The following is a 12,801-nucleotide window of genomic DNA, read 5'->3' on the forward strand; positions in this document are numbered from 1 at the left end:
GTCAGCTAGCAGACGACATAGAAGCTTTGTCGTCTGCTAGCGGACGGCAAAGAGGGAGGGTGGCCCACTAGTGAGAACCACCTAACGGCCACTTTCTTTGCCGTCTGCTAGCTGACGGCAAAGCTTCTTTGTCGTCCGCGAGCAGAAGGCAAAGAAAGTGGCAACCTAACGATCGTTTCCCCCCGGCCCCACCCCATTAGCTACGCTCTTTGTCGTCTGCTAGCAGATGACAAAGAAATTAAACCTAACTAAAAAACGGTCGGCACCACGCCCCACCCCTCTCTTTCTCTCTCCCTCACCTCACCGGCGCCACCCCAACGCCCCCGACCTCCCACCGGCCCGTGCCCCCGACCCCCCGCCGCCCCAACAACCTCGTCGCCCGCGCCACCCCGACGCCCTCCCCCCCGCCGCCCCGACGCCCTCGCCGCCCCAACGCCCTCGTCGCCCGTGCCACCCCGACGCCCCAGCCACCCCGACGCCCTCGCCGCCCCGCCTCCCCCGCCAGCCCGGCACCCCACCGCCTCGACAACCAGGCGCCCTGCCGTCCCGACGCCCTAGACGCCCCGACACCCCACCGCCCTGGTGCCCCGCCGACCCACTCCAGTGAGCTCCCCCTATTTTTTTCTTTTTTCCTACTGCTAGTAATTAGGTTAGTTAGTACTGTTAGTTTCTTTTTTTTCTACTGCTACTAATTAGGTTAGTGAGTACTGTTAGTTAGGTTAGCTTGATTTTCTAGGTTAGCTTAATTTTCTAGGATAGTTAGGTTAGTGTCATTCCTCTCATGTCTTCTTTTGTCTGATTTTGTTTTCTGTAGTAATTTAAGTTCTTTTTTGTTGACTTGTTTGTTTGAGTTTGTGTTTCTGTTTGTCCGGTGATGAAAAACCTGTTAATCATACCATCTTTAGCGACTGATTGGTCGCTGTGCACCCATGCTGTCATTCTGCAATTTCGAGGACAAATTGAACATCTTAGAGTAACTTTTCTAATTACTTCTGAACTTATGCTGTGAAAATATGCAATTCTGATGTCAACATTGGCTACGCCGTAATTTTGGAGACTGAATTTTATGGCGAAATATTAATCGAGCTAGAATTTTTCAAATTGGCTATCCATTGGTGGATCTTGAGTTGCTTACTGCTACTTGTTTGATCATAAGCATAATGCTATTTGCGTAGAAAGCATTGTCTGACGGCTCAGCCATTTGTGACGAAACTCTTTAAATATTCTTATTTGAACTTAGGAATCTATGTAATGTTTCTGGTTGATTTTTCTTTCCTAGTTGGAGATTGTTGCCTATGGATCCCGGTGATGACTTGTGATGTTAAAAAGTAGTGGCCTGATTCATACATTGATGAAATCTATATTATCACTCCGAGTGATCTGTCCGACAACATATCCAACTTTTTTACGTTTATGTTTTTTTGGTGATATTTCTGTTATCTGGACACAAATGTTCATAAATTGTTTATTTGCTTTGATCTTTGTTGTTAATTTTCGGTTTAGAATCTTTCTCTATGAAGAGAGTACAAGCAGATCTTTGTTGTTATTTGGACACTTTTGCTTTGATCTTTAGACTAGGTTAGTTAGGTTAATTAGTTTTAGTTTTACTAATTACTACTCCTAGAAAACAACCATGTAAATGATTAGGATTAGGATGCATATGCATCCCTTTTCTTTTGTTTCTTGATAATGAGAAAAGAAAAAAGAAAAGGCAGGTTTAGTCATCATTTGTCAATTAGTTGGCGAATAGTTTCTAGAATTATTTGACCATGGGCATGGACAGGTAGCAACTAGGAAAGGTAGAATTTTGCATAAAGGGTTTTTGATGGATTGTTTATTTAACCAATGAGCTTCCCTAAATTTTCTCAAATATTTTGGAAACACTTAAATAATTTTAACCTATTAAAGACCATTTCTGGCCTTAAGAAAAAGCGTTTAATCAGTTAGTTAGTTATTTTTTAGGTTAATTACTTAGTTAGTTAGTTAGTTAATTTTTTGGTGTTGTTTTCACCCATCAAATTTTTTATTCTATTTATGTTGTACTAATTTCGTTTACTCTTTGTCATTGCAGGTGTTGACAGGTGGTGGGCTTGGGTCGAGAGCGCTTCGAGCCTCCTTCCTCGGCACGTGGGAGGGGTGTTTTTATTGCACCCCAGAACCTTTGGAGAGCGCTCATAGACAGCATGCAGACACCCCAACACCTTCGGCGGGCGCTTCTTCTTCAGCCGGGACAGGAGGTCGGGGGAAGAAGAGGGGTGCTGGTAGAGGTGGACGGGGCGCTGGGAGAGGTAGGAAGGTTGTTGTGCCTTCCTTGCCGCCACCCCCAGCTAATTCTTCGGACCACCGGAGTGCTCCGTCTCAGGTGGACCCGTCTGACCTGGACCCATCTCGGACTCCGGTCCACGAACCTCGGGTCGACGAGCCTCTGGTCGCTGAGCCTCAGGTCCCAGTGTCTTCCTCCCAGGAGACTCGGGTCGTTGAGTTTTCCTCCCAGGAGACTCGAGTCCCAGAGTCTTCGTCCCACGTGACTTCGGAGACTAGCTGCCATGCTGATGGTGTCGAGGAGACCTTTTTTAAGAATAGCTACAGCAAGGGCGAGCTAGTTGAGGAGGGCAAGAAGGTCTACCAGCATGGTGGTACTAAGCTACCGTTCATGCCGGCGACCCGCGACCAGAGGTGGTTGATTTAGCCTAATGGGGAGAAGTAATTGCATTTACTCTTTTTTAACCTTTTGCCTTCATGTTTGTTCAAATTAATATCTAATGTGTTGGCCTTGTCATACTGTAGGGGTTGGAAACACGCAGATGGTATCCGCAGGCCCAACCAGCTCCTTGGTACTCTTTGCCGGCACCACTTCCCGGGGTGGGTCATGTTGCCCGGTGAGGGTGAGCTTCCACAACTAGCACTGACCTGGGAGCTGTACGAGGCTGCCCCGGCCCCGCTGAGGGAGATGGTCGATGGTGTCGTGTGCGAGACGGTGGCCGACATTGTGAGACGGCGGTTTTGGGTAATTTCTCGTTTACAGAATTAAAAATCAACAGTACCTAGTGATTGTACGAATGATCAATGTTGTCTTGTTTGATTGCATACCTTCTACAGGTGTCTTGAGGAACACGAGGTGGACGCGGCTATGGTTCTAGAAGCCGAGTGCAAGCGCCGACTTCAGAACTTACAACACGAGGCTCGGGTGTAGGCTGTTCGAAACCACTACGCCTCGACTAACATCAGGAGGCAGAAGAAGAAGTGTCGCGTCAAGTATCTGAATAAGGACAAGTACATGAAGGTAATTACCTATTATTAGGGCCTTGTACTAGTTTCCTTGATTTGATTTGTAGGTGTAGCGCTGAAATTTCTCTTTGTCTAACTTAGGTGCCCCCGAGATGGTGTGCGGATAAGATGGACTGTTGGGAGAGGTTGGTGGATGAGTGGTGCTCTCCCCAATGGCTAGCCGTCCACAACAAGGCCAGGGACAAGCGTGCCTAGATGCAAGGTGTGCCGCACCAACAAGGGAGCTCCAACCTGTTTGAGTATGGGAATGACTGGGTATGTGGTTCGAGCCCTTAACGATTCATGCAATTTCATTCTTCATCCTAGCTTGAGCCCTTTAATTACTAATTTACCATGTTCCTCTCTTTCCGGCACAACACAACAAGAAGGAGGTGCCGCTAATGTACGACCTCTATGCCATGGCCCATAGTACCCCATTCAAGAAGGCCAAGGCATTCTCGGAGGATGATCTCGATCATCCAGAGACCTTCACCAACATCTCCTGTGACAGCCTGGATTTGCCTTCTCTCTTTTTCCGGACTTTCTTTTGCCTTTGCTTTGGATTTGGAGTTTTGAATCAATTCAAATGGACTTGAGCACTTGGGCCTACCCTTGATTTTCACCCAAGTGACCCATCCACCCCTAGCTCAACTTTCTTTCTCGGAAAATTCCAAAACTGACCCAAGGAATATTTTTCATAAAGGATATTCATTTTCTTCTCTGAAACTCACTTCAGAGAAGTATGCTCCATAGCAACCCTCATTTTTATTGCTCCTAAAATCCTGAAAAAAATCACAAATATTCTTTGAACCCTAGGGCACCTCCCTGAGCAAAAATATTGCATAAATTTTTGGAATATTTTTGCTACGAAAAATCATTTCTGTTCTAGACAGAATAGCCACTTTACACAACAAGTATGTTTTTCCTTGATCCAATGAGGCTGATCTTTTCTGAGCTTCATTACCTTCGTAAGAGAATGCTAAACCCCAAAGCCCATCCCTTAACTCTTACTGAATCACTCTCAGTTAACCTCACAAGTTACTGTCCAGAAAGTTACCAGGAAGTAAACCACACACTCACAGCTCCTGGGTTAACCTGAAATCGTTGGAACCACTTGAACCATTAAGGACTACATGCCAGACATGAAGTGTGAGCTTAGCGCGGCTTGATGTCATAGTTCACGCGGTGACCACGTTCGTCCAGGGGTGTTGGCATGCAGCCGACGCACTTTGCGACGCGCCCGAGCTACTGTTGAGTGTGTGCTCGCTCCCCAACCGCCGCGCCTTGCCAAACCTCGCCAACATCCTCGTCTCGACCCCCTTAACTCCTACCTGGCGCTCGCCAACGCCAGAGCTCGCTGCAGCGAGCATGGGCACGGCATGACAAAGCCAACAATGCGCATGTGCAATTGTGCTCGTCGCATTCCTGGCTCCTGTGCTTGTCTCCGCCCTCCCACAGTGCCCGCGAGAGCTGCGTCGCCTTCTCCCCCTCTCACCGACGCCGTTCGTCTCCGGGCGCCATGTCCAGAAGCTTCACGGCGAAGCTCGATCCCCTCCTATCGCTCTCCTATAAATACGGCCCCCTCCCGACCCCTTGAACCTCACCGCTCACTCCCACAACCTCCACAAGCTCGTAGGAGAGCCGAAGCCCGGCCGGGCAGGCCTCTGGCTGCTGTCCCGACCTGAGCTCGCCGACGATTCCCCGCAGCCCCTCCACCTCACTCCACCGCCTCCCGAGCTCAACCCACTCCTCAGGCAGCTTGCTGGTGGCTCACTGGTGCCGTCCGACCGCGTTGGAGCCCCTGGTGAAGGCCCAGGACACCGTCGTCATCAACTCTGGCGACCTCTACTTTCTGCCGCCGCCGGAGAAGACCGTTCCGACCCCGTCCGGCCACCCCTAGCGACGCTACAGGTATGGGCAAGTGCGCCTCAACCTCATCTATCTTTCTATCCCTCTAGATCTAGCCGCCGGGCACTCTTCGCCAGAGAACGCGTCGCCGGCGCACCGCCCGCCTCTGTTTCTCTCTCTTCTCCCTCCGACCTGACTAGTGGGGACCGCTGTCAGCCTCTCAGCTGCGCGTGAAGCGGCATGAGTGGTGGTACATTTCTGAAGAGCGTCATCGACGTCACCCCCTGGCTTTCTTTTATTTCAAATTTAAATCAAATTTTGAATAGAAGTTTGACTGGCTATAACTTCCTAAACCACAAGTCCAAATGAGTTGATTCTTTTTGCATTGTGTTCTTACTGGAAAACTCTAGCAGCACACTCAAGATGAGATTTTTCTCTGCTGTCTAGATTTTCTAGTAATTTTCAAAAGTGTTCTTGATGTTTTCTTTTTGTCTTTTTAATTATTTTCAGAAGGAGAAGCTTGCCTTGAAGATATCCAGGAGGAGTGTGGAGCTCCTCTGAACTAAGGCAAGCCAAACAAACATTTTCATGGTGTCTTTGCAATATCCATGATTTTTTCCCAAGTTGAATATATGTTATTTCTTGGATATAGTTATTAAATGAATAATACTTGTGTTAGTTATTTTGTCATGAGCAAGATGCTTAGTTTACAGAAGTGAGTAATTGAACTAGTGAGATCTAGCATGAGTAGTTTGACCATGTGATTTTGTTATGACTATGGTATGACTAGCATTGGTATTATTTTTCATATGTCCATGGTGAGTTTCATATGGTAAATGATAAACTAAAAATGATGAGTGCAAATTAACCAGTGAAAAAGAATCAGTAGAGACTATTGATGATTTGTGCAAGTAGAACTTTTGATGAGATTGATCTGTTATTTCTAAGTGATATGTGATGCATGTCATATGGTTGCATGAGTAGGGCATATGGTGACTCAAGCATTTTATTTCAAGTTAAACCTGATGTTAATAGAACTTGAAAATAAAGTTGGTCGGGTCATGGTACCACTGAATCGAGCTGACCAGTGCAACCATATTTGCCTTTATGGGAAGGCCGTTAGTCAGGCCGTTGTCATGCCTCTTGTCGGTGCCTCCAACGAGGGAAGGTTATGGGCATGCGTTACCCTGGCCTGGTAAGCAGCCATAACCTTGTGTGCCCATTGTTGTTGAGATGGTAGCTTGTCCCCGTTTGGGACCGATTTTGTTTTGCCACAACGGTGGCTGTTTTTGCCACGACGATGGCCATGATGCCTTTGGTAGGCACGGGGCCACCCATGACTTAGCCCAGTGGGGAGTTAGTCGGAGTGGCCGAGAGAGTGTCTTGGCAATGTGAGAGTTCCGTCGGAATGCCGTTGGTCCACCCGAATGGGAGTGTGAGGCCATGGGTTCCATGGTGTGGGTACAGTGCACTACCTCTGCAGAGTGTATTAAATCTATCGATAGCCGCGCCCGCGGATAACGGGCTAGTTCGTAAGTAAGTCACACCATGGATCAACTTTTATAAAGTAATCTTGCACAGTAAGTTATTTGCATGGCACTGGTTAAATGATGATGAAGTCAGTGAGACTGACCGTGGCTTGAACCGAGTGTGGTTCCGTTTGTGATCCGTGAATGATCACCATTGGGTTACGAGGCAACCCGTTGGTAAGAGAGTCTGAGGGACTCGGTGCACAAGTTAGGTTGCATGGCATGAGTAGAAGGTTGTTATTTGCAATTAACTTGATTAAATGTCATGATATTATTTGTCATTATGTTTATGCTTGTTGTGAGCTTGCAAGTACATTCAATGTACTGACCTGGTGTGTTATGCCAGATTTCAGGAAAGTCTAGCTGGAACAGAGTGCTGCCGTGTCCAGATCGTGTCCACATCGGTGTCCCTGTGCTATGGAGTCCCGCTTCGCCATAGTTCCGCTGTCGCGTAGTTGTCGTGATCGAGGCCCCTTTATGTGCACTAAATTATGTACATATTGTTCAGCCGCACCGAGTGTGCCACTTGGCCTCGCTACTTGATTATTATATCGCACTATGCTTCCGCTAGTATCAATAAAGCGGTTGTTTTCTATACCAAGATGTTGTGTATTGCCAGAAGACATGATCTCTGGGTCGGCAATGCAAGGTGAACCGTTTTCTCTGAGCTGGGGTGCCACAACGCTTGGTATCTTAGCCGCGCTGACCCCGACACGTTAAGTTGGGAGTTAGCTAGCCTGCTAATTGAGTGCCGGTAGTGTTTGCATCTGGATGCTGCATTGCATGCATTATTTTCTTGATATTTCTAACCGGTTAATGCTTGTGAGTGTAGATGGCTCCAGTACAGTATCCGTGCCAGTTGGAGTTGATGCCATACACTTCACCGCATCTTCTTCGGAATGTATGGCGTCCACTTTACCCTCACGGTGATGACCCAGTGTATCGGGTGTACCAGGAGCGTCTAGCCGACTCAGTGTACGAGTATCACGCCGTGGTTACTCTGCGCACCAGTTTGTCATCACGCTCTTACACTCATACCTCTCGGAGAGGTTATGCATCCACCGCCACTCAGGCCGTCCAGTTTGCTCCATTCGAGACTCTTGTTGAGTTACGCTATAACAAGGTTCGGATGCAGAATCACCCAGGTTTTCGCTAATACCCAACAATCCACGATGATGGTCATGTTCGCTTTCCATCATTGATTCGGTGTCTGATAGTGACACTAGCCACCTTTCTCGATATATCACTGCTAGTTATCTTCTGATTCACGAGCTGGCTCGAGAGCTGACTCGTGCTCGTACTGCTTTAGTCGCCGCTAGATCCTACCCCACTCCACCTTCTATGGGATTTACTCCTTATATTGTGCCCAGTTCTAGCTCGCCTATTTCCCCGGTTACTCCTCTGAATAGCTCGGGCACCTCGACCGTGAACCCACACAGTGCCCCTGCTGAGTGGGCGTCTCTTCTCACTACCCCCGCACCCCCGCACCTCCCATGATCCCTTCTCTTCCTGCGCCTACCTCTAAGGGAGAGCCCTCGAGGCAGCGTCATCATGTTACTTTTAACCCGGAGGTCTCGATTACCGTCGTCAGTTCAGAATTTGGGTCTGACTCAGGAGAGGATCGAGCAGCACCAGCAGAACCCTAGAGCATCCAAGTATCCGCAGTGGTCATTTGATCTACGGATGCAGTTGTATGAGCCATGATGTATCATTGCATATTTGCGAGTAGTCGCACCTGTCATGATGTCTACCTTTCATGTACGAGTCTATGTATAATTATGTTGGAACTTTTTATTGTTAGTTGTGTTTCTCGATTTCTATTTTGCCCTTTCGGGTTTGTCGCTGGCTTTTCTTCCCATTTTCGGATGTTGCTCATCGTGGTTGCTTTTATTGGGAAAAATAAACAGTAGGATGATGCGGGGATGCAACAGCACGCCGGCTTGTGAGGATGTCCCTGTTTGTCGCTCAGCAAGACAGGCAGGACACTCCTCCGAGTCGTATCCGCAACCACCGCCTCCACCACCAAATCCACCCTCCACTGAACAAATTATGTGCATGTTTGAAGAAAGAAGGAACAACGATCTGATTGAGCTGTTAAAAATTGTGCAAGCTATGGTTGGGCAGAATAGAAATCCAAATGGTCATCACTCAGAGTTGTCAGATTTTCAAAGGACTAAGCCTCCCAGTTTCAGTCAAGTGGTTGATCCTCTGGAAGAAGATGATTGGTTACGAACTATTGAGAAGAAGCTTGAAATTGCTCGTACTAAAGAAGCTGACAAGGTTCCGTTTGCTACCCACTATCTTGAAGGAGCTGCTGCTATATGGTGGGATAATGTTAAAGCTATGTAGCATGCGGGCGAAGAAATCACTTGGATTAATTTTAATGACCATTTCCGCAAGTACCATATTCCCGCTGGTATCATGAAGGTCAAGCAATGCGAATCCCTCGGTCTCACTCAAGGAAATCTGTCAGTAAGTGAATATTTGCACAAGTTCAACCATCTGGCCCGTTATTCTCTTTATGATGTGGCCATAGAAGAAAGGAAGATCGACAGGTTCCTTGGAGGATTAAATCAACACCTCAGGTGTACTCTCTGCATGCTCAACTTTCTAGATTTTCAGACTTTGGTGAATAAGGCCCTCATTGCAGAGAGGGAGCACAAGCTCGTGCATGACAACCGACCCACAAATAATGACCACAAGCGCAAATTCGAACCTAAGTAAGACGGACAGCCAGTACAGAAGGCCCGTACCTGGCAGTAGACCCAAGTGGAGTACAAACCAAATTGGCTGTAGATATGAACAAGACCAGTACTCAGGTCAAAAATGTTGTGACCAGTCCAGTGCCCGAAGAGTGTCGGCGCAACAACTCCTGCTTTGATTGTGGACAGACCTGACATTATGCCAGACAGTGTCCCAAGAAGTCAAATGCGTCGTTCCGGCCGCTAGTCAACCACATGGGGCCATACCCTATCCAGAAGACCATCCAAGGGCAAGTTCATCACCTTTCCGCAGGCGAAGCCCAGGAAAACCCCCAAGTCGTCATTGGTATGTTCCTTGTTAATAACATACCCGCAATAATTTTATTTGACTCTGGGGCTTCCCACTCTTTTCTTTCTCGGAGTTTCGTTGCCTAACAAATTTCCTTGCTCGATTTTGGGAAAAAGTATGATGGTTCAATCCCCGGGATCGATGCTCAAAAGCAATCTGGTCTGCCAAAATTTTGAAATCGATATCAAGGGAGTCCCTTTTCCAACTGCTTTGATAGTCATTGAGTCTACCAAGTTGGATGTTATTTTGGGAATGAACTGGTTGACCCAATATCAAGTGTGCATCAACTGTGCGACCCGAGAAGTCACCTTGACAAGTCAGGAAAGGCAATCCATAAAATTCTATGCCCGAAGTATACCCAAAAGAGAACTGGTCTTCACTGCTGTAGCTGAAGAATTGAATTTAATTCCTGTGGTCAGTGAATTTCCCAATGTATTCCCCGAGGAATTACCAGGAATGCCGCCAGACCGAGAGCTTGAGTTTGCAATTGATCTTGTGCCCGGGACAGCACCATTATACAAAAAGTATTATCGGATGCCTTCGTCCGAGCTCGTGGAATCAAAGAAACAGCTTGATGATATGCTTCAGAACGGATATATCGGCCCAAGCTCGTCACCATGGAGATCACCCGCAATATTTGTGGACAAGAAGGACGGCAGCCTCAGAATGTGTGTGGACTACCGTCGATTGAACGATGTCACCATCAAGAACAAATACCCGTTGCCAAGGATCGATGATTTGTTCGATCAACTCAGTGGGGCAAAAGTATTTTCCAAGAATGATTTAAGGACCGGATACCATCAGCTCAAGATCAAGAAGGAAGATATTCCTAAGACCGCGTTCACTACCCGATACGGTCTCTATGAATATACTGTGATGTCTTTCGGTCTTACGAATGCCCCTGCCTTTTTCATGCATATGACGAATAAGGTATTCATGGATTTCTTGGACAAGTTTGTGGTGGTTTTCATCGATGACATTCTCATATACTCAAAAAGTGATGAAGAGCACAAGGAACACCTCCGAGCAGTCTTACAGAGACTCCATGCCCATCAGCTATATGCAAAATTCAGCAAGTGTGAGTTTTGGCTCAAACAAGTCGGATTTTTGGGACATGTTCTGTCAGCGGAAGGCATCGCTGTGGATCCCAGCAAAGTGAAAGACGTGCTTGATTGGGCAGCACCCATGACTGTATCCGAAATTTGGAGTTTTCTTGGATTAGCCGGATATTACCGCCGGTTCATCGAAGGATTTTCCACGATTGCCCAGCCAATGACAGAACTCCTCAAGAAAGATAAGAAGTTTGAATGGACTGAGGACTGTGAGAAGAGCTTTAACGAGCTAAAAACCAGATTAACATCAGCACCGGTACTGACTCTTCCAGACATTTACCGCAGCTTTGATGTGTATTGTGATGCCTACAGAAAAGGTATTGGATGCGTACTCATGCAAGATGGCAAGGTAGTAGCCTATGCACGTCGCCAGCTACGACCCCACGAAGGGAATTATCCTACACATGATTTGGAGTTGGCCGCTGTTGTGCACTCTCTAAAAATTTGGAGACATTACCTCTTTGGAAAAAGATGTCAGATATTTACCGACCACAAGTGTCTCAAATATATATTTACTCAGCAAGACTTAAACCTTCGACAGCGAAGATGGCTTGAGTTGGTCAAGGACTATGATCTGGCATCCGGGCCAAGCTAACGTGGTTCATGATGCCCTCAGTCGCAAGCCTGCTAGTTTAAATGCCATGATGGAGTCCTTGCCTCCTGAACTCCAACAAGAGATTGCTCAGCTTAACTTGGTACTTGTAAACGCCGGCCTTGCAAATATTTTGGAAGTAACTCCTACTCTCGAGGATGAGATTCGCATGGCCCAGGCTAACGACAAAATTCTACAAGGTCATCTCAGACGTCTAAAAGAAGGCAAGACTCAGGATTTCTCTGAAGACGCACAAGGTACACTCAGGTTTCGCGGACGGATATGTGTACCCGAGCAACCAGACTTGAGAAAGAAGATTTTGGCTGAAGCACACGAATCCTCGTATTCAATACACCCTAGAGGTACCAAAATGAAGACTGTCGACAGATATTTTGGTGGGATGGAACGAAAAAGGACATCGCATATTTTTTCGCTTGTTGCGACATATGCAACAAAGTAAAGGCGAAACACCACAAACCTACTGGACTTGTCCAACCTCTACCCGTCTCGCAATGGAAATGGGATGATGTCTGATAATCCCCAAGTGCAGGGAATCATCGTAGCAATTCCCAAAGGTGGAAGTGATAAGTATGGAGTGTCGAACCCACAAGGAGCTAAAGGAAAGATCAATATTCTCTCAAGTCCCATCTGCCACTGATACGACTCTACGTACACCGAACGTTTGCTTCCAACTAGAAACGAGAAATAAAACTACGTTGTGGGTATGAAGAGGATAACTTTGTATGATATCGGAGAGCTAAAATATAAAAGTAGGTGCTGTTGTCATAAAGTTAGAATATATTACTAATATTATAAATAGCGAGTGTGGAATAATGATGGGTCGGTGTGCGGAATTATCCTAGGCAATTGTTAACAAGACCAGTAATCACTATTGCAATTTCATATGAGGGAGAGGCATAAGCTAACATACCTTCTCTTCTTGGATCATATGCACTTATGATTGGAACTCTAGCAAGCATCCGCAACTACTAAAGATCATTAAGGTAAAACCCAACCATAGCATTAACATATCAAGTCCCCTTTATTCCCATATGCCGTGACCCACTTATCCGTGTTTATGCTTCTGTCACTCAAGCAACACAGACAATAAGTAAATCATGGACATATTGCAACACCCTACAGCGGGAATCCCTCACGCTTGCGCGACACGGAGGGCACAATAGGACAGCACCAAAATAAATCATAAAACTCATACCAATCTAGATCATCAATCAACCCAAAGACAAAGGATATCTACTCAAAACATCATAAGATGGCAACACATCATTGGATCATAATATGTGGCATAAAGCACCATGTTCAAGTAGGGATTATAGCGGGGTGCGGGAGAGTGGACCGCGTAAAAGAGATGAGGATGGTGATGATGATGGTGATGTTGATG

General features: G+C 46.7%; 1 non-coding gene across 1 annotated transcript; it reads left to right on the forward strand.

Annotated features, from left to right (window-relative positions):
* Positions 1 to 865: 865 nt before the first annotated feature.
* Positions 866 to 957, forward strand: LOC123126915 (small nucleolar RNA SNORD96 family). The gene has a single exon (XR_006462118.1). It is a non-coding gene; the product is annotated as a small nucleolar RNA SNORD96 family (small nucleolar RNA).
* Positions 958 to 12,801: the final 11,844 nt, after the last annotated feature.

This window comes from Triticum aestivum, chromosome 5D (assembly GCF_018294505.1).
Source record: "Triticum aestivum cultivar Chinese Spring chromosome 5D, IWGSC CS RefSeq v2.1, whole genome shotgun sequence".
In the NCBI taxonomy this organism is placed as follows: Eukaryota; Viridiplantae; Streptophyta; class Magnoliopsida; order Poales; family Poaceae; genus Triticum; species Triticum aestivum.